At 38.9% G+C, this 19050-nt stretch overlaps 2 long non-coding RNA genes across 4 annotated transcripts in view; one reads left to right on the top strand and one right to left on the bottom strand.

Moving 5' to 3' along the window:
* Positions 1-4573: 4573 nt before the first annotated feature.
* Positions 4574-12054, bottom strand: LOC107144769. 2 transcript variants are annotated; one of them, XR_001503827.2, is made up of 4 exons: positions 11807-12054; positions 11488-11652; positions 11159-11253; positions 4574-5277 (listed from the first exon to the last, which is right to left on the bottom strand). It is a non-coding gene; the product is annotated as an uncharacterized LOC107144769 (long non-coding RNA). The 2 variants fall into 2 exon arrangements; XR_007343421.1 differs by lacking the exon at positions 11807-12054 and having other exon boundaries at positions 11488-11736.
* The window catches only part of LOC107144770, a 20612-nt gene continuing 13232 nt past the window's right edge, over positions 11671-19050 (top strand). For both annotated transcript variants that reach the window (XR_007343423.1, XR_007343422.1), the window contains exons 1-2: positions 11671-11809; positions 13401-13495. This is a non-coding gene — a long non-coding RNA (uncharacterized LOC107144770). The remainder of the gene's footprint in view (positions 11810-13400; positions 13496-19050) is intronic.

The following is a 19050-nucleotide window of genomic DNA, read 5'->3' as shown; positions in this document are numbered from 1 at the left end:
AAAAGTGAGTGATTTTTTTCCTCTACCTTTTCTGCATTTAAAAGAAAACAGCTGTTTTGCTTTAGGGTAGTAAAATCTCCACCTAATACAGCTGAAGTCGCTGAAGTAGTAACTCCCAATACAAATAGTTTTGTAATTTTCTTTTTCCTTATGCCATCTTGGTAAATATTTATAGGACCCAGGAAACCAAATTGGGCTGATTTCCCAGAGTCCCAGTGGATAATGGGAGGCTTGGGGGAAAAACTTTGAAGTTTCCAGGAGTTTCAACAAGAGGTAACTTAAGTTGTGGGAATCTAAAATAGGGATCATCAAAGCAAGCATGGTAACGATTAGCAATGTACCATGCCATCAGCCAATAAGAACAGATGATTACACTCTGGTCCTCACTTAGTCTGTAAAAAGTTATGATTTTGATGGTGGTAAAATACATTATTACATAGATTGGCATTTGAAAATTATCCTTAGACTGTTCTTGTATATATCACATCTGTATCTAAGTTTCTCACTTTCGATACACTGTTCCTTTGAGCAGATGGACTTCTTTGGGAATTGTTCTCCCTCACTAGGATGCAGAGTCTGGGTCCTTCAGTAAAGGGCTAGTGTACCTGCGAGCAGGGAGCAAGGATCCTTTGGGTGTGGTATAGCACGATGCACAATTTCTGAATTTTGTTTTTTGAGACTTAAACCATATCTTGATTGTGGTAGTGGTTACCTTTGTCAAAGCTCATTGAACTTTACAATTCAAATGGGTGTGCACTTCTATATGTAATTATACCTTCATAAAATTGATTAAAAATTATATTGCTCCTATCAGTTTACTAAAAAGTACTAACTAGCATTTAAAAATCCCCCAAAACAAAACAAAGAAAAAAAACTCTTTGCCTGTAACATTAATTTTAAAACACTAAAAATTATTTTCAAAGCTCTCTGTTATGTGGTCCTTGCTACATTTAGCTGCTGTTTTTTAACCTATTCTGTGTCATGAACCCTTATAGGTGTCTGCTGAAAATTATAGATCCACTTCCAGGGTATAGTTTTTAAATGCAAACAATGAAACACAGGAGTGTAAAGGAAACCAATGATGGGAAATCATATCAAAATACTTTGAAACTCTATGACATAGTAACGTAGGTGTTTCTTTATTAACTCACTAAATAACAAAATCTAGCAAAATCTAATAACTATCCTAATTTCACAGTAGTGATTAACCTAAATGATTTTTAATATATCTGCAACAACTGTTAGGTGCAATGAAACAATATGTTTTTTACTTGTGACCAAGTCATGAGTATTGCTAATACTATTGTGATTTCCTGCCTCACATTCAAAATGGAAGGAAATGCGAAAATTTGAGTCTGAAATTAGTGAAAATGAAGGTGCTCCCCCATGTCCCCATCCAAGCTTGAGTCCTCTCTCCAACGTCTCCCCCTCCTTCTTCCTGCTTTAATTCCACATTAGAAACTCCTGCCTATTCTCTAGTGAGTGATTTTTCTTAGCTAAGTCCCTGGAGACCCCAAGACACTCTGGTTTTGTGCAGGGGTCATCCACCTAAACCCTGCAGAGGTAGCAGGAAGCATGACTGTGTGTGATGAGTCAAAGGGTAGAGAAGGACAAGAAACACAGAGCCCATGTCCTCCCTCTGGGCATTCAAATTTAGTACTTGCTTTTTAAAAACACACAACAATGTACTAGCCAAACAGAGATTAGCCCAGAGTTGGGCAGTGTGTAACCATTGTTTAATCAACTGGAATGAATTGCCAGTTCTCCCCATACCCCACTCCACATCTCCATAGAGTTTCTTTTATGCAGAAAGTCCTTCCTTCTAATCTCTTAGAATCAAAACACAGCCAGTTCAGACAGTGGTATTTCCTGCTTGCCCTAGCTAGAACCATCTGGCCTGGTTCGATGCTCTTGGAGCACTAGGTTCCAATCTTTCTCTATTTTATTTTTGAACACAGGACATATTTTGCCTTGTGTTTGTTAATGCACACTTTTCACTACTTGATCTCGAGCTCCTTGAGGGCAGGACACTTACCACGTTTCTTTGTGCATCTCCTATAGTACCTGTGCTCAGGTGTACACAGTGCTGTGGGGGTGCAGCAGAGTCAGAATGGTTGTGTGGGACCCACCTGCTTCCCCGGCTTTCTCTGTATTGTGTTTCTCTCTCTTTTATTCGTGAGGTAATTCTTCTAACTCTAGAAATAAAGCTCTGATGTAATTTTTCGTTCATTGCAGGGTTTACACTACAAGCTCAAACCCAGCCAGAAAAGTAATTGATGTATATTATATTAAGTCTTTCTCATGAAATGGATATGCATTCATTCTTTCACATAGCCCCTTATTTTCTCAAACACCAGGTGAGATTTTACTGTAGGAAATGCATCTGATTAGAACTGGTGGCATAAAAAAAACTGTGACATGTTTGTGAAATTTTTTCTTAGTTGCCTTTGAGACAAAGAAATTAATGCCTCCTTATGAAAGACACTCATTCCTCATCTTGTGTTGTGGGGTTGCCCAAGTAACATTCTATTAATATGGTCCATCCCCCCGTTCCCAAGGTCCCAGTGAATTAGTCATAGCTGTGGACTCACTGCCTACACAGTTACATGTAAAGACATTGAAAGCAATAAAACTTGACTTTGTATCCTGGCTTTTAAAATTCCTTACAAGGTGCCCTTGAATAAATTATGGAAGCTCTGAGTCTCAATTTTGTTATCTGTAAAATATGGATTATAATATCATCTATTTCCTAGAGTTGGTTGATGGTTAATTGAATTACTACAGCCATGGTTTGAGCAGGTATAATATCCCCCAAAGAGCTATAAGTCTTAGTCTGCAGGGTGGTGGTACGAGATTTGTGTGGACTTTGAGAAGTGGACACTAGTGAGACCTTTAAGAGGTTAGGTCATTGGGAGCTTGCCCCCAAAGGGGATTATGGAACACCATCCTGTCTTTTCCAGGCTTCTTCGCTTGAGATGTGACAGGTCACTATAATACATGCTCTTGCCATGATGTGCTGCCCTTACCAAAGGCCCAAACCAATGGTGCCTCCCAGTCTTAAACTTGAATCTCCAGAATCATGAGCAAAAATAAACTTTTCCATACTCAGTAGTCTGTGTTCAGTATTTCTTTATAACTATGCAGCATTGACTCGTAAATACTTACGTAGCACTTGGAACAGTCCCTGGTACATAAGTGTTCCATGAATATTGCAAGTGTTAGCTAAACAAAATATCTCTGGAACATCTATTTCTTATTAAGCAACTGCTTTGTGCCAGGCACTGGGTTAGGCATTGAGAATATAAAACTAAACAAAGCCTACTCTTTTTCTCAAGGAACTCCTAGTATAATGCAATGTTTCCCAATCTGTGGACTGGAGATTCCTCGGGAAGACATTTTCCAAGGGTCTACTTGTTCATTGGATTGAATGAATATGCCTCAAATATACACATTTCATTTAAAAATATATGCAGTTATGTTGGGATTAACAAATGTTAAAATCATTCAAAAGAACGTTTTATTTCATGTTTTTTTTGTCATTACTTAACCAAAATTAAGATATGATCATGAGGCGGCCCCCACCATTGTTTGGAAAGTATTAAAAGAGTTTTTCATGGTAAAATTGGCCAAATCTACTGGTTGAACAGACAGTACCATCTGATAGAAACCCAAATATATAATCATTCCTGCTCAGTCATGGAGGAAACTCTTTCCTGAAAGAATAGTAGTCCACATCAAGATACTGGAGGGTAGAGACTGGCTCTCAGGGAAAGTTTTCACGTGCTTCCATACAGGACTTCCATTAAGAAACAAACACTACTACTATTCCCCTGATCCAGTTAATGTGGCAGGAGATCTCCAAAATCCCCAAGATTAAAGGGTGCAACCTGTGGTTGCTAATATGGGCTGTAGATGCTTTGCAGAGGTAGGTACTAATGGAGGCTCCACCCAAGAGACAGGAGTTGCAGAGAAGCATCTGATTCCCTTCTGTCTGTGTTGTTCTAATACTATAGAAATTATGGGATTGTTCATACCTGTATGGTTATTTGCCAACTAGCAGGTATAAGTTCTTAAATCACCTCTTCTTAAAATAAATGGTAGTATTTAGTGTGAAAGTCTGAGTGAGTTGGACTTTGGCCCCTGTCACAGTTTGAACTTTTTGTCTTGGCAACCATTTTTGGCAAAGTCTTTAAAAGACTGCAATGACATTTCTGGAAAATCACTAGGACTATTGCCAACACTAAGGAACTTACTCCAGCAGAGATTGGATATGAGAGAAACTCCTACCTTTTTCTTAAAAGTTCCACACCTTAAAATTGTTGTGGTACAATGTTCCTTTACAAATGAGATCGTTAATATTCCTGTTCTGTCCAGAGTAGAAGGTCAGTACACTTTGTTGCAGAAAAGTATTGGTGATCTATTGTGTAGGTATATCATTTTCAAGCAACCTGGTGGATTTCCCAGAAAAAAAAAGAAGTCTCCCTGTTTTGTATTTTGATTTTTGTTTTTCTCATCTGGGAACCACTGTCTTTGGTTACCCTCTGGAAAATAACAATTCAGCCATCAGGCCAAGTTTATTGACTGACAGAAGACACTCAGGTCAAATTTATTGGTGACTAAATAAGCACAATAGTTCTCCCCTACCCCACCCGGTATCCACAAGAGATACATTCTAAGCCATTCAGTGAATGCCGAAAACTGGATAGTATCAAACCCTGTACATTCTGGTTTTTCCTATATATGCAGACACAATTTTAATGTCTTTTCCATCTCAACTCAGTGTTTATCATGTACCATGGCTATAACTTTTTCAGTTTGTGTTATGATAGCAAAACTAGCGTGAAATTCTTCTTCATTCTTCACAATTTAATAGAAGATTTGTTCTTACCATAGATCTTAGCATCCTCAGCATACAACCTTTTTCTTTCCTTATTAAATAGAGAACTTTCACTTTTTTCCCTTCAGGGAATTTCCCTGTGGCCTCTCTTTGACACATCCAAATTATTAGCATCACTACTGTTGCACTTTGTTCAAGTAAAATAAAGTTTACTTGAAAACAAGCACTGTGAGATATTGCAGCAGTGGAACTGATAACCAAGATGGCTAAGTGAGTAAAGGGCAAGTAGCATATACAGCATGGATACATTGGACAAAAGGATGATCCACTTCCTGAGGAGACAGCAGGACAGTGTAAGATTTTACTCCACTATTGAGAACAGCGTGCAGTTGTTTATTTCTGGAACTTTCCACTTTCCAATTCTCTGATGACTGCTGAAACTGCAGAAAGCAAAAATAGGAATAAGAGGAGACTACTGTATTCACATACCAGTCAAATCCCAACTTACGTTGGCCCTCCTTCCCATAGCTCAGGTATTTTCCTTTAGGGACTTACCTTCTTTTACTCAAAGTGCTGCAGAGGGTCTGATGGATAAGTGACATGGTTTAGTAATTAAGGGCATAATCCTTTTAGTCAGACACACATGTATGTGAATCCTGGCTCTGTGAATAACTAAGTGGGAGACTGAAAAACAGCCATGTTGAGCCTCAATTTTTTCTTTATCAAAATGTGGTTGAATATGATCAAACCTTGTAAATTTGCTTGAAGACTTAGATGAAAGGACTGGGACTATAGCTTAGTGGCAGAGCACTTGCCTAGCATGAGTGAGGCACTGGGTCCAATCCTTAGCACCACATTAAAAAAATAACAGAAATAAATAAAGACATTCTGTCCATCTACTACTACAATTAAAAAAAAGAAGAAGAATTAGATGAAAACAATTTTCCCCAAATTTTAGTCACTTGTAACTTGACAGCATAATATTTGCCACATTTAAATACTACCTGCACTACTATTCCCTTAATGTTTTCTTTAAATTAACTCAATATTAAATAAAGATTTATTTAAAAAAGTAAATGGAAGAACATTATCACTTCCTCAATGAGGAATTTAAGTACAAGAATAACTATATCAGAGACTAAACAATGCTATTAGGCTCTAGATGAATATTTTTGTTTGCTAAAGTCTCTGACCTAAGGTCTGCTCTCTGTCAAGTGTTTAAGGGATATTAATTCCAATATGACACATTCTTTTTGGTTTAACCAAAAGAACTAAAAATAGTGCAAGGAAATAACTTCCTCACTATTTGATTTAATGCTACTTAACACTCTGCTTATGTGCCACACAATAATGTCTCAGGTATTGCCAATGGCATGTGCATCACATTTTAGAAAATTGAGACAAAAAGTGTAAATATTTTGTATTTTGTAATTAAATGAGATTGACACCTCCAAAATACAGCTGTACTAGTATGTGTGTGAGAGCAGTTATAATGTCCACTTAGAAACTATAGTTTTGACATAGAAGAGAGAGGAAACACTGCTGTAAATTCCCTCTGATCATTGCTTGACTTTCCACAAAGAACCCCGAGGCCAAATCCTAGACCCAACTATGGATTTTCAAATTAAGAATCATCCCTGGCCACAGGAGAAGCTGGGAATCTTTGTCCTCCACAGAGTCCTCAGGGTATGGGAGAATGTGAAGTGGATTAAAGATCCCTCTAAAAATTTTCATCTTGTCTCTACTTCCTCAAAGACTGTTATGGGATGAATTTGTTTTCCCCACCCCCAAATTTATATTCCTAATCCCCAGTCCTCAGAATGTGGCTGTATTTAGAGATCCCTTTAAAGAGGCAATTAAGTTTAAAAGAGCTATAGTGGCCTTAGTTGGATATGGCTGATGTCTTTTTAAGATGACATTAGGACAAGATGGCTTTCTAAAAGCCATAGAGGAATTCCTTAAGAGAAACCAACTTTGCTCACCCCTTGGTCTCAAGATTCTAGTCTTCAGAACTCTATGAAAATAACTCTCCGCTGCTGAAGCCACCTAGTCTGTGGTACTGTGTTATGGCAGCACTGGCAAACTAATACCAAGTCAATGTTTTCCAAATGGAGAAAGAGAAGGCCTGAATTGTTTATCACCCATTAGCAATGACACCCAAAGGGAGCCAGAATTATCTGATTTTATACATGTTTTCTTATTTACTATCTTCTCAATCCAGCCATCAAAAATCTGCAGGTAAAACAAATGAACAAAAACAAAAGAAAAGAAAGAAAAGCCTAGAAAAAAGACTTGGTTACTTTGTCAACTTGGAGAACAACTTTTAGTGAACCTTAATATAATCTGGCAAGTGTTATCTCAAATGACAACATAGAATCTGTTGCTTAGACTGTTCAAGTCCCAGATAAATTTATTTTCCGTCTTTTGACCTTTTGTTCAACTTTATTCCTTAAGCACAAAATAACATTTCAATTTTTTTTAAAGAGAGAGAGAGAGAGAGAGAGAGAGAGAGAATTTTAATATTTATTTTTTAGTTTTCGGCGGACACAACATCTTTGTTTGTATGTGGTGCTGAGGATCGAACCCGGGCGGCACGCATACCAGGCGAGTGCGCTACTACTTGAGCCACATCCCCAGCCCAACATTTCAATTTTATAGAATGCTATTTGGTCTTGACCATAAGTTTTGAGGTGACACTTATCTACTCGCAGTTTGCATGTTTTTCTCCTTTACCACTTCCCCCTCCCCTATTTTTATCATTCTTGTATATATTAAAGGCCCTGAGAACTTGAACTGAGCATCCTTGGTATGCCTAGCCCTCTTCTCAATTACCAGTTAATGTTTAGGTCCATTAAGTTCACAGTATAACCTTTTTGTTCATGGTATACCCAAAGAATGCAGCACATCCTGTTCTCAATGGCTTCTCTATCTGGAGAGAAGGGGACACTCCTGTGACTGCATATCTTTGTAGCTAGTTCAAGGAATTCTGTCTGTCCCTGAGTCGCATATAAAATATTTGCCAATGTACATTTTGTCTCTAGAGAGAAACTTCCCTAACCCTGTGCATTCAAAGTTCAAATATATCTTTTAAAAATATTTATAATTGGGGCTGGGGATGTGGCTCAAGCGGTAGCATGCTCGCCTGGCATGCTCGGGGCACTGGGTTCGATTCTCAGCACCACATACAAATAAAATAAAGATGTTGTGTCCACAGAAAACTAAAAAATAAAAATTAAAAAAATTCTATTTCTCTCTCTCTCTCTCTAAAAATATTTATAATTACAGAAATTGGACAGATAGGTCAGTATTTGAGAGTCTAAATACCTTTAGGCTTCGCTCCTGGTTAGTTGGGATTGAAGGATGATTTGAGCAACTTATGGAAGGAGTAAAAGTATTCTGGGCCTCCTCTCCAACCCTCTCATTCAGCAGTAATAGCAAGAGAATATCATGTCTCATCATTAACCATAAGGTAGAGAAAGGAGGGAAAGAACAAGAGGAATAAAGCCTTTAGACTTTGGAGGAATGCCAGGTTACAGAGTTTCTGGAGCTGCTGGTGAGATAGGACTATCAGTGATATAAGTGAGAATTTCTTAGAAACTCCTAACACAATTAGCAGCTCAAAGTCATGGGGGGAAATGGCAACAGTTATTACTTGCTGATATTTTTAATTTTAGGTTTTCATGGTCACTGTTTCTTCTTGGGAGAAGATTTCTCCTTCTTAGAATTTTTCCTGGTTGGATTTCAGTGCCTACCTCTTAGTTATATATTATGTTCCAATTCATAAATTTTTGTGAAGGCTCAGTCTGGAATGGCTCCTCTTTCCCATTTGACAGTTTCTGTGCAGTTGGAGTTGTTAAAAATCTACTGAAAGGGAGGCCCAAGGCAGTCTCTAATGCTGATCCCTGTACTTGTCTGTCCTCACACACCTTGAACTTCTGTGCCTAGAAAGCCCTGTTTTCTTTCCTCTTAAAGAGTCCCCGTTCCCTGCTTCATAATAACACAGTTTATAGAGTGTGAGTTTGGGCACGCTCTCCGATTCCTGTATCTACCACTTGAGCACACACTTGCACGTGGACCATAGCCAGTATTTTAAATGTTAAACTTGTCTATCATGTGGCTGTTTGCTACTCAACCTCTGTCTTATATCTACATGTTTTAAAAAATGGCAAAGTCCTGTCTTGAGAGTCTTCTGGGTGCATCTGCGCCTACCTATTTCGTGTCCACAGCCTCAGCACCTGGGTGAAAAGTACTGCCATGCAAGAGGCCTAGTGGGGAAACGCTTCAGGAATAGTCAGGTGTTCAGGGATCCAAGCATCTGTTTTGGTCTTTGTTTGGCTCTTTGACATTTTCCCTGTCTTTCCATTTGCTTTCTCTTTGTGTCCAGTGTTGCCCCTGGAGATTAAGACTCAAAGCAAATTTTGTCTGAAAGAGGTTTGCCAGCCATAAAGTACTGTAAGAAAGAAAGACATGACATAAAGAAAAATGAAATTGTGTCATTTTCAGGAAAGAAGATGGAACTTGAGAACATATATTGAGCAAAACAAACCAAACTCAGAAGGTCAAGGGTTGTATGTTTTCTCATATGTGGAAGCTAGAAAAGAAAAAACAAAAGAAAGGTGTGTGTGTCGTGGGGGTCTCATGAAACTTGAAGGGAGATCAGTAGAATAGAGGAAAGGGATGGGGAAGGGAGGAGAAGAAGAAAGAGAAGAACTGGGGGATGGTAATAGCTAAATTATACTGTTCTATTATGTATGAATACGTAACAACAAATACCACCGTTATGTCCAACTATAAATAAATTTCCCAATAAAATAAAAATTTTCTCAATAAAAAATATGGGAAAAAAACAAAGCACAGTATTGTTGAAAAGGAAGGAATAAAAAATAAATAAATAAATAAGCACCTTTGTTGACATTTTCATAGCCCTGCCAGAGTTTCTCTCTGAAGATCAAGGACTACCAAAGACTCCTGGGGGCTGGGTGTCAAGCCCTCCAGAAAGCAGTTTGGGTTTCAGTCCACCAGAAAAGGGGCCCTCACAGAGAGTCTACTTCCTCTTCCCTTTTTTCCTAGCCAATTTTTTTTCTAAACAACATCTTTGTCGATGACCTTCTGTCATAGAAAATAAGACTAGTTAACTGGGAGCAAATAGTAGTGAAGAGCCATCAAAATAACAGTAAGTAGCTTTTCTAGCCCTTTTCCTGCCTGTCATGTTTGTTTATTTACTTATTTTTTTCTGTATAACAGACATGTTAAGAGAAGTCACTCTCTCATTTTTCCATGGACAGACAGACCTTTTTGGATGAGGTGGCAGGCTATCTTTTAGACATGGGATACCTCTTTGAACAATTCAGACAGGGTCCCTGATATTGCTCTTTCACATACTTGGTGAATGCAGTCCACATAACAGTTCTGCCTAATAGAGTTTCCTTTAAGTGAGCTCTGAGAGACTGTGGCAGATAAAACCTAGCATGACTCCTGAGAATCCCATCTTCTGATACTCATGCCCTCCATCTGAGGTGGGCAGGACTTATGATTTACTTCTAGCAATGGACTGTGGCAAAGGTGATGGGACTTCACTTTTGTGATTATTAATTGCTTCGTGTAAGAGTCCACTGGACTCACTCTAGAAACTCCATGGCAGACTCTGAAGAAGTAAATGCTAGGAAGCCTATGTGGTAAGAAGCTGAGGGCAGCTGTCACACAACAATCAGCAAGAATCTCAGGCCTTCAATTCTACATCTGCAGGGAAATGAATTCTGCTCATAACCTATGTGATGTATATTCTTCCCCAATCCAACCCTCCAGATGAGAACACAGTTTGGCTGACAGTTTTCAACATTGTGATATCTAGATACGCCATTCTCAAACTCCTGATCCACTGAAACTGAGATAGTAAACATATATTCTTTTAAGCTGCTAGGTTTTTGATTATTTGTTATATAGCATAGAATACCAATGCAGAGACATTCAGGGCAAGAAGAGTACCGAGGTCCAACATGGTCCCACAAGTTCCCATAACTGGTTATGATACTTGAATTGTGGAGTTCTAACTCCTTCACAGAACTGTTCTGACCTGGACAACACATTTAAATATTCCTAGCTCCAGCACTTCTTTTTAAAAAAAAAATCAGAAAAAAATGATAGAGAAGAGATGTTTGAAGCAAGACCACAGACAAGGAGAGACCCCTGAAATACTAAGTCCATCATGTGTCACTGAAGTAATTTCAAAGACTCGTTCTCTCCCATTCTGGGGCCATGTGCCCCCAATACTTTCTCTTCTTAAATAGTGTACAGAGCACAAATTCCTCCTGTTGGACTTACTCTTTAGATATGAGAAATTGTCTCCAGACAGTCCATATCATTACATCCAGCAGGCTTCCATTCTCTCATTTGTTAACAGACTTTAATTTCCTCATCTATGAAACAAATATAATAATAATGCCTATCTCATACAATTGTCATAAGATGAAATTAATTAATGTGTTTAAATTATATGATCACTACAACCTAAATATTATATAAGTGAATACAATTATTATTAACATGGTGTGTGATGTTATTTATCATTATGGCATAGACAGTGACCTACGCATTGGAAATACTGATATGTATATGACATAGATCATGTCTGCAGCTGGTTTCTTACTTACCTGTTTGAGAGCTAGGTTCTGAATGGAGAGGTCAGCACGAGCAGAAGTTTTATGGAGAGAGGGCTTGAAATCAGCAATTCTAGAGCCCCATAGAGGATGGAAAAGCACACAGTAGATGGGTGAAGTCTGGAGGTGGGAATGTAAAAACCTGGATCCAATAGCAGACTATGTCATCAGGGTGTCACAGAAGTCAATCAGTGATGAAAGAGAAAGAGTTGGTTAAAGAGAAGCTGCCTACACCATAACTTTTACAGAGTCAGCTAATGCAAAGGAATTGAACTGTGAACAATTGCCACAGCTGGATATGGCACATATATACCTGGTAAATAGAGGGTATAATCATATTTATTTATAGCTTTAAATAAAAATGCAATTCATTGGGAAGTAAGAAATGATTGCTCCTTCAGAAAAGCTAGTGGGAAATCTCAGGGTGAAGTGATCTGGGCCGGGTGGAAGCAGAGCGCTGGGACTGCAGTCTGGTCTCTGTTCTCCGAGAACACAGTTCTTATTTGTCAGGGAAACATGATGAAGCAAAGATATCTGAGAGCAAACAGAGAGTAGGCTGTTCTGCCCTGTGTGGAGTGGTTGTTTAAAATGAATCCCTTGGAGATAAACCTGTGTCTCTGAACAGGAAGTCATTCAGTATTAATTCTATGTTTCCTGGGAGTTTCTCTATTAAGATATTATCTACCATGAAGGTCAAAATGAGATTAGCTCATGTCATATTAGATCCATGGCTGAATTTTGTATTCTTTCTTTTCACCTCTCTATTTATCATGGTCTCAGAAAATAGCAAAATATTCAATATGTATTTGCCAAATAATGAGTCACTGAATAGTGATTAATGAAGCCAGACAGAAAATGCTTAGATATTCGAAAGAGGGACAAAATAATTCATGACTCATTGGTTCTTATTCCTGTTTGTGGGTCCTCACATTGAAGGAACACTTTGAACCATTTGGATACAATTCTAGTAGTAATAGAATTTGAATTTAGAAGTGAGGGGCTTTGTTCAAACATTTGTTATAGCAATGATTAATTTTTTGAGATCTTTCCTAGACCCTCTAACTATTCCACACAACTAATTTTTTGTTTTTCTGGTAGAAAAAAATTTAAAAGAACTCTCTAGTGCTTGTCTCCTGAATTCCCGCTCAGTCGGGCTTTATAAATGTTTGTGTACCAAGTGAAACCACATGTTTGACTTCCTCCCTGGGTCCACCCCAAGGAGCCTTGATTTTTACCATTCAGATCATCCTTTGATGCTTGAGATCTTGTTATGAAAGAGCCCTTTACATAGTAGCTAAGAAACATAAATGCCAAACTTAAGTTTGCTTGGAGTAAAGGAAATATGAGAAAATGGGGCATCACAAGGAAGCAGGGTGTGTAAGGGTGAACAAAAGGGGCTAGCAATAGGATCTAAGTTCTGATATTTACTAACTTAAATACGTTATTTAAATTTTCTAAGCCTCCCCTTCCCTCTAAAATGGCAATACAGATACTTGATTGAGATAATGTGATAATTGAATGAGATGGTTTATATGAAAATACTCAACATACAGAAAACCATCTATAGTGATGAACTAATCCTTGCATGCTTTGGTTGGAAATCAGAAAAAGATAGAGGAAGAAGTATTAAAATCTTGCTGTCCTGGCCTGTCCAGGATGAGGGAAGAGCCTCAGTAAGCGGTTTTAAAAGTGATGACTGTAGAGAGCTACTAATTTTTCTAAAACCATCATCTTTCAAAGGCTAGTTCTGTCTGTGGGTGACTTGTCCTGTTGCATTCTACAAGAATATCATATTTGCCCCCTTTTAATTTCTAGAATGCAGATGCTTTTAAGATATTTTGTGTAATATAGTGTAAAAGGCAGAATGATGAATGGTCCACTAAAAATGTCAATGTTTGAATTTTCAGAATCTGTGAATATGTTACCTTACATGGTCAAATGGACTTTGCAGATGTCATGAAGATTCTGAACCTTGATGAGGAGATTTTCCTGAATTATCTAGGTAATTCCCATAGAAATTTATGAGCCCTTAAAAGTAGAAGAGGTAGGGGAGGAGTTAGGTGAGGCAGGAAAAGAAAAAGGAGAGACTCAATGCTTGCAAGGTACTTTTACTGGCTAGGAAGACAGGAAAGTGACGGTGAGCCAAATCAGGCCATCCCTACAAGGTGAGAGCCAGCAGGGGAATGGGACCTCAGCCTTACCACAGTAAGGAGCTGAAATGTACCAACAACCAATATGAGCAAGGAAATTAATTGTCCCCTAAAGCAATATTAAACTAATACACAGAAACAAAGGCAAAACCTTGATTTCATTTCATTCATTTATATATCTTCTCATTTTGAAACATTCATTGAGCAACTATAATGAAGCAAGCCCTGAGCCAAGTGCTGGTAATAAGAGCATGAGTAAGACCAATGTTCAGCTCTCAATATATTTATGAATGTCAGTGGAAGAACCTGAAAAAGATTCAGACCCAAAGCAACTTGTTTTGCCTTATTTCTCTGAACTACTCAACTTTTCCTGTTGTCTACAATTTCAAAACAGTTAGTCACAGTAGAGGTGTGTAATGTTTTGCAAATTTGTTGGAATGGATCTAGCATGAGCAAATTAAAGAAAGACTAATGTTTTTTTCCCTCCTTCATCTATGTGCAATGAGATCATGGCTTTGCTTCCCTTCCTGTGGAGCTCTGGCCACTTACTAAACACTTGCATCATTGCTGCTTCCAATAACACAGTGACACTGTCATGGCTCAAAAGAACAGTTTGAAGAGGGTTGCCAAGTTGTGCCTGAGAATCATCTGGAAGGCTTATTAAAACACAGACTCCTGGATCCTACCCTCAGAGATTAGGATTTAGTAATTCTAGGTTGGGATCTGAAAATTTTTCACAAGTTCCCAAGTAATTCCTCTAGTTCATGCCTCACAGTTTGATTATGTTTGGTAGATTGCTCCTTGTTTAATGATAAACACAGCTGTCAGAGCCAGGATGGTCAGAAGAGACAAACCTCAAAAAACATATAACCTATTTGACAGTTGGTACCACAATTCTGAATACCTGATCCTTGATAGTGCTCTACCTGGGTTTTTCTCATTTTTTCCCCTGAGGTAAGACTTCCTTGTCCTTCTATGACAACCTGAAATGTTCTCAAACTTGCTACAAATTCAGACCTCTGCAAAGAAGGGGGGTAGGAAAGAAGAATGAGTAAAGGTTATCCCATAAATTCAGATGAGGTAGCCTGATGTCTTTGTCAACATGAACAGTATTCTCATTGATAAGCATTGATAAGGTACATTTTTAAAACTATTGAAATCTCTCTTATGCAACTTGGCATGAGGACAGAGCCTGTGCCTGCTGAGGGGCAAATGAGGTGATTACACAATGTGCTCTGTGGACACTGAGAGTTTATGTGATGTAGCAGCCTCCCCATCCACAACCTCTGCTAATCTCCCCTAACCAAATTCTGCTTTTATTTCCCTTGATGCCATCCTTCCACAAACAATTTAAGCTCAAAGAGTACAGCTGCTGATGCCGTACTGCCCAGGCTTCTGGCATTATCCTTCTAAAAAAGTCTTTGATTGAGCTATGAATAGCCACAAACCTCAATAAGGTGCTTTCAGGCAATGAGCTTGTGCTCCGAAATTGAATCCTTGTACCTGTCACATTGCTGCGACTCACTGTATGGATTCTGATTCCTCTTCTTATGATTCAGGAAAGTAAAATGGAATTTAGGTTTATTGTTTGGAAAATCTAGTTGAAATTCCAAACTATCTTCTCCATCATTTGAAAGAACTGAATGTCCTAAATTAGCGACCTGTCAAACATAGCATGCTTAATTAAAAGGAAAAATGCCATATTTGTTATGGAAGTCAGTTTTTGCTTAGATACTCTTCATAAACAACATTTTTTCTGGAGCTGTGGGAAGATAGTTTATCTCCAGGTGATTATGGTAATGGCTTTCCCTTTATTCTAGGTCTCTGCAAAAAGAAAAAGATTTGTTTGGTGCGTGGTCCTTAATACATTGGTAAATCTTTTTTCTTAACAATAGTTAAGAAAATTCGAACATTGACATTTTTAGAAACTTCATTTCCTCCATCTCATTTGCATTTTAAATTTATAAAGTGATTGTTTAGTAATTTTTTGTGCGAAAGCAGAGATTCTTATTTTTGGCCTTGAACCTCTCAGAAAATATGATGATTCCTATAGATCCCTACTAAGAAATGTTCATGGAAGGATGCAGTTATGGAATGTCATTTTCTATAATCCAAATGCATAGGTAGGTCCCCACTTTTAAAATGTATTAGAAAAAGATAGCATATGTTGTTACAAAAAATAATAATTTACAAATACAGATACCTAAAGATTAAATCAAATTTGTGCCTTAGTAATGCATATGCTTCTTTATTAATGAATTAAGGACCTAGCAGCAAGCCTATTGCCTACTGAATTTTTGAAATAGTGATGAAGAGAAACAGCATTTGGAGATATCTGCAACTACAATGAATATGAATATTGTTCAGCCCCAGGGCTGCAAATTCCCCAAGCATACTGATCCAAAGAAAGATCTTGGCAGACTCAATAGAGAGGGTTTGGACATCTCATTATTCATGTACTCCTCACTGGCAGCGGCCCAGGATACGATGGAGAGCCATACCACGCCTTCAAGCAATGGCAATATACAGGGTAGACCGCATGCCCATGGCCCAGGTGGAGTTTTATGAGAACATTCTTTTACTTTACAGCTATAATCACTCTGTTTTGATCCTCACCTAATTATGGGAGATAAGGGAAGTGGCCAGCTTACTCTCTACATTTCTTTCATTATCACATTCTGTAAAGTCCTTCTTAGATCACTGCAAATTTTCCTAGGCAATCATTTGTGTTTATACCATTCCACCTCTTCAGTGCTTTAGAAGTCCATTAATGTCCCTCACAATCTTATATTGCCCCATATTTTCTGTGAAACTTGAGCTCTGGAGGCCCTGGAGGGCACATTGCATCCATACTCTATAATAGCAGCACAAAGAGTAAGAGCCCATCAGCAAGCATACTAAGGTAATTAAGGTAGTATTAATTTGTTAGACACTTGTGTTAAAGCATGACACATGTTGTGTTTTAGTCCAGTTCTGTTTTATCCAACTTCATTTCCTCCATCTCATTTGCAGGATGGACTGCCCAGGGAAGTCTTTGTGCTGCAGTCACCAGGAGTTCTGAGCAGATCAGTCAGTGTGGTTGGCATGATGTGCAGTTTCCATTACTTAGTCAAGGAAAAGGCAATTTGTTGGTAACCTATGGAGAATGTGACAAATGTTTAATAGGCACCAGTAGTAACAAATCAGCTCCATGAGGTAGAACACAGGCTACTCTGAAATATTGCATTAGTAAAATCTGCCTGCAAAGTCAGCTTGCCTGGGCAAGTGTACCAGACCAATCTATCTGTTTCCACTTCAGGGGTATAGAAAGAATAAGACTCTGAAATACATATAATAGCTACAGAGTGTTTCTCAGATAATGACACCCAAGGGTAACATCACCTGTATTTATGAGGCCAGGATCCCAATAGAGAAGTCTTTACATGTAAATTTGAACATTCTCCCTCCTCCCAAAGGTTCATTAAGGCAAATCACTGGGGGCTTACTTGTTCAATTCATGGTTGACTAATGCTCCTTCTCTTCAATGTGATGTCTTGAGGAGCCAGCCATAATAAGTTGTTCCTTGTGCCCAGGCCAGTTTAAGAAAATGTTTAGTAGATGTGGACTGTATCTATAACCTTAATGCTGGTGGCTCTGGGTGAGATAGAAATGGCTGCAGGCTGCTGATGTCTGGTTTTCTCATTTAGTGTTCTTAGCACATCATGCAGATGAGCGATCTCCTCCTGCCTCCACCTCATAGAATTTCTCTCAGTCGTCAAGGCTCACTTCAGCAGGCCATTCAGTCGTTCAGTTAATCCAGTTTCTGTTGGATTATATGGCAGGTGGAAAACCCATATGTCCTGGTCTTGAGTCCACCTGGGAAATGAGCTCCTTGATCAGCCTCAGTTACCTGTGGTGTGCTGGCACTCAGCTGGATCAGTCTATTAATAGTTGCTTTTTGCTTGGCTTTTTTTTTTTTTTTTTGGCTGGGGAAGTCTTGCAGGAGTCTGTAACTGTGTCCACACAAGTCAAAATACATTTGACCCCTTCTGAAAATGGGAGAGGGCCAATGTATTCTACCTGCCATGATGGAAGAGGAACATCACCCCCTTTCCTATGCCCCTTGGTGACCTTCAGTTGTTGTGGGTAGGGCTGAGAGTAGTCAAAGACGGTTATGGCATTCCGTAGAGTCAGACACTTTTACGGTCAGTCCCCAGCATGTCTCCATTGCCCACATAGTCTTTTGACCTGGGTGCTGTCATTTACAATGTAGCCAAGTGGCCATTTCTTCTGCTGGGGCTTCTTCCAGCCATCCTACCTTTGCAGGTTGGTCAGCCTCATCAATTCCAGGAAACTGAAGAGAGCAATGGACAGTTACATGTCACATTGTGACAACTTTGGTTTGGACACAAGGCCAATCTCTTTCCATAGCTATTTTCCCTATAGAGGCCTGTTAATAATCATCCACGGTTGTTGTCATTGCGGCAGCCACGTTGTAAGTGCTCTGAATATGGCCCAGCTGTCTGTGAAGAGAGTTAATGGCCTACTTTGTGAGCAGCAGCTGTCTATACCACTTGCAGTTCAGCACACTGCCTGGTGTGTCCTTTCCCTTCATTGATCCACTGGATGATAGGCTACAGCTCTCTACTAAAGGGATTTCCTTTTGCTGATCTATTAGGTTGTGTATCTGTTTTCCTTCATTCACTCCCGTTATTATTAGGTCTACCTGAATTTGTCTATGGCAGACTCTGAGAGGTCCTTTCATTTTAAGCTGGGTTTTATAGATTCCTATTTTCTGCTGCAATCCTTCTGTCTCCCCTAGGTCTTGCTATCAGTTGTACTGCTAGCTGGAGTCACTGCCCTACTAATGGGCATAATATTGATATCAGGGCATCATAAATGGGTGGAGAGGTACTTGCAACCCTGCATCCTTCCTCCTGGCAATAAAAGTCATACTGTCTAGTCCTGGGAAGGCAGCATGTAGATAGTTATGTTTCATTCCTAGTTCCCACAAATAGCTCTGTAGTTCTTCCATAGCCCAGATACCTCTGGACATGACAACTTGGCCACATATTATAAGTGGTAGGGGAGGAGTAATCAAGCTAATAATGACCCCACGACCCCACATTTTATCAGCAGCACTGAAGTAAAGCCACGGGTGCCAAACATCTTATGTAATCATGATACATTGCTTTAAACATTAATGAAATAATTATCATTAATTATTATTATTCAACATGATCATTCAACATTATCCCATCTGCTCCAGTGTCCCACAAGGGGAGCGGCCATGCTGTTATGCTTCTTTTGTTCTCTGTCTGAACTTAGGTCCCACTTCCACCAGCTCTTCAGGATGGTGGTATATAAATGTCTACCCCTCTCAGGCCACTTCTGCTGGTTTTTTTTTTTTTTTTTTTTTTTTTTTTTT

The sequence above is a fragment of the Marmota marmota genome, unplaced genomic scaffold (assembly GCF_001458135.2).
Source record: "Marmota marmota marmota unplaced genomic scaffold, marMar, whole genome shotgun sequence".
Lineage (NCBI taxonomy): Eukaryota > Metazoa > Chordata > Mammalia > Rodentia > Sciuridae > Marmota > Marmota marmota.
Note: the sequence above shows the minus strand (reverse complement) of the source record. Positions and strands in the feature narration are given on the sequence as shown.